The sequence below is a fragment of the Schistocerca piceifrons genome, chromosome 10, assembly GCF_021461385.2.
Source record: "Schistocerca piceifrons isolate TAMUIC-IGC-003096 chromosome 10, iqSchPice1.1, whole genome shotgun sequence".
In the NCBI taxonomy this organism is placed as follows: domain Eukaryota; kingdom Metazoa; phylum Arthropoda; class Insecta; order Orthoptera; family Acrididae; genus Schistocerca; species Schistocerca piceifrons.
Window position 1 is genome coordinate 13,699,714 of NC_060147.1, and position 2,668 is coordinate 13,702,381.

Genomic DNA, 2,668 nt, shown 5'->3' on the forward strand with positions numbered 1-2,668 from the left:
TAAGAAATATTTACGCAGGAAGCCTTTGAGGATAGGATCTATAAGGTGGAGAAGGGGAATATTGCTTGCAATGAACGCTTCACATAGATCCATGTTGAACCAACTTTTTTGGTTACCTTTGGACGAATCCCTGCTACTGCAGCTTGCTGTTGTCAGAAGTTGCTGTTGTGGTCCTTTCTTCTGCATTCCTGTGATATGAAGACTTGTCTTGATGTGCTGGTCTATTTGAAACTTTTTTTGCAAAAAACTTTTTTCTTGCAAACTCGACAATATAAAAGAATTCTGTCATACGTAAATGTTCTAGGATGGTCAGCTATCTACAAAACGACATTTATTTTTTTGGGCGGAATGGCGCACAACACGTTAAACACTACACATCGTAAACATGTTCAACTGTGTACAAGTAAACAGAAAACTAATCTGAGACAATGGAAATGTGACTAAATGTTTGCTTAGTTTAATTGTTGCCAACCCTTACGGTATGACAGCAGAAGGGACTAGCTGCGGGTGCGAAATCATTGACTCTGTCTGCCTGTTCCTGTTCATCTCCTGTAATAATTTCTCTAGACAGTGGCCTCTCAGTTAGCGATTGCATGCAGTTCTAGGTCACGGTCAATCTGTGTGACATCAAAATAAGATCGAGCTGGAGACCGCCCATATAATTCTTAAAATATTTTAAACTTAGAGTGAAAATATGCATTGTCACTAGTTTGTAGTTAAAATATGCATTAACCGGTGAAAAGGAGCCAAATGCATATGCAACATGCAAATACACATAATCCAGACTCTACTTGTAACATTGGATTTTATGTATTCATATATTTCCTCTGTACTTTCTTCAAATGATTCTCTCAATTTTTTTTCCATTCTGGCGGCATACCCTTTCATCTTGTAGGCTGTCAATATTTAAGTGTAGATTTTGAGCTTTGTGCTCACAATTTGTTTTAAAGTTGTTAGAATCATTCTTTGCATTCTTCATTGGCCAAAATCTCCTCATTTTTACTAAATAATTGTCTGATCTGCAATGGGCCCCTAGGTCTAACATCTGCTACCTTGAAACTACTTGCCTGTCTAATCATAATATAATCTAGTACAGAATGAAGTTCTCTAATATTCTGTTCCCAAGTATATTTATGTGTACCCTTGTGTTTAAAAAGTATGTTAGTAATTTTCATATCAAACTGTTCACAAATTTCAATCACTCGTTCTCCGTTGTCATTATATTCTGTCTCTCCATGTTTCCCCACTGTTGGACACGATTCTCCGATTCCTACTCTTCCGTTCATATCCCCCATCATAATCAGTTCCTTCTTCCTCAGGATTTTTTTCTGTAGTCTTCTTAAGAATTGTCCAGAAATTATCTTTCTGCTGGTCTCTTGCATCATTCGTGTATGCATATACACCAATAGCTACAATTTCCCTAACAAATAGTCATTTCTACCACAATAATATATTCTTTAATAAATTTCCAATTTGTGATTCTCTTTTTCCATGCTTTCTTTATCATAATGGAGACTCCTGCTTTGGCTCTTACCGCTTTGGTCACCCCACTCCAAATATGTACATAATAACCGAGTTGTTGTTCTCCTTTGCCTTTCCTTTTGGTCTTGGAAAGTACAACAACATCCATTTTGAAACTGTCAAGTTTTCTTGGTAATATATTCAGTTTTGTGGAGATATCTTGCACATTCCTGCATCCAAATGTCATTTTCCTTTCTTCTTCGCCAGTTGTTGTCAAAGACTCCAGTTTTTCTGAGGCATATTATTAGGTTTTTTTAGCATTTCAATTTGTTTAATGTAGTGAGGAGCTGGCTCACTACACAACCCCCAATCGGGGGAACGAGGTAATTCATTCTCGAGGTTTTCTTACATTAGCCTTTGATAAGCCAATATCATGCTACAAGGCACCACCCCAGGTATTTTATTTTCCCAATGTCCACCATATCCGGTGAGCATTCCCCTATCTGCTACCTGGCAAAGTGCCTGACAGGGGGGGGGGGGGGGGGGGGGGGGGTTATGATACTACAATTTAATTTCAGCAAATTAAATTACTGAAATTAAATTGAAGTAACATAACCCCCTCATCTGAGTCTATAATTATTTTTTTCTTTCATTGGAGACTTGGCCAAAATTGGTTCAACAACACATTCATCATTTTCATTGTAAACTGAAATGACAAAAAAGAACACATTCATCATTTTCATTGTAAACTGGAATGACAAAAAAGAACAATCTTGAAAGGAAGAAACACTCTTGTGTTGCATAACTTTTATGTGCTACAGAAATGTCTCTCAGTGGATTAGAACACATGTTAGAAAATGTAATGGCCTAGCAAGTGCGAGCTCACTATGACTGTTCCTCCCTTTCCACCACCTCAAGGTCGTTGGCTTTTGTCAGTGAGAGCTATGCTGCCACCAACAATGTATGCACACAACTAACTGTGATAATTACCCTGCACAACAGAATTAAAGGATTACTTTTTTGAAATCCTGTTACTTCCACCCATTGCAATGCTTAAGTTTCAAATTTGGTTCACAGGTGTGTACTGCCTTCCTCTGTAATGCTGCAAAACTGTGGCGCCCTGTGACATCATCCTTGGGCTCGAAACACTTCAGATGGCAAGGTGCCAACACAAAGGAAAAAAGGCCACAGCTCAGAAGTTCATTGA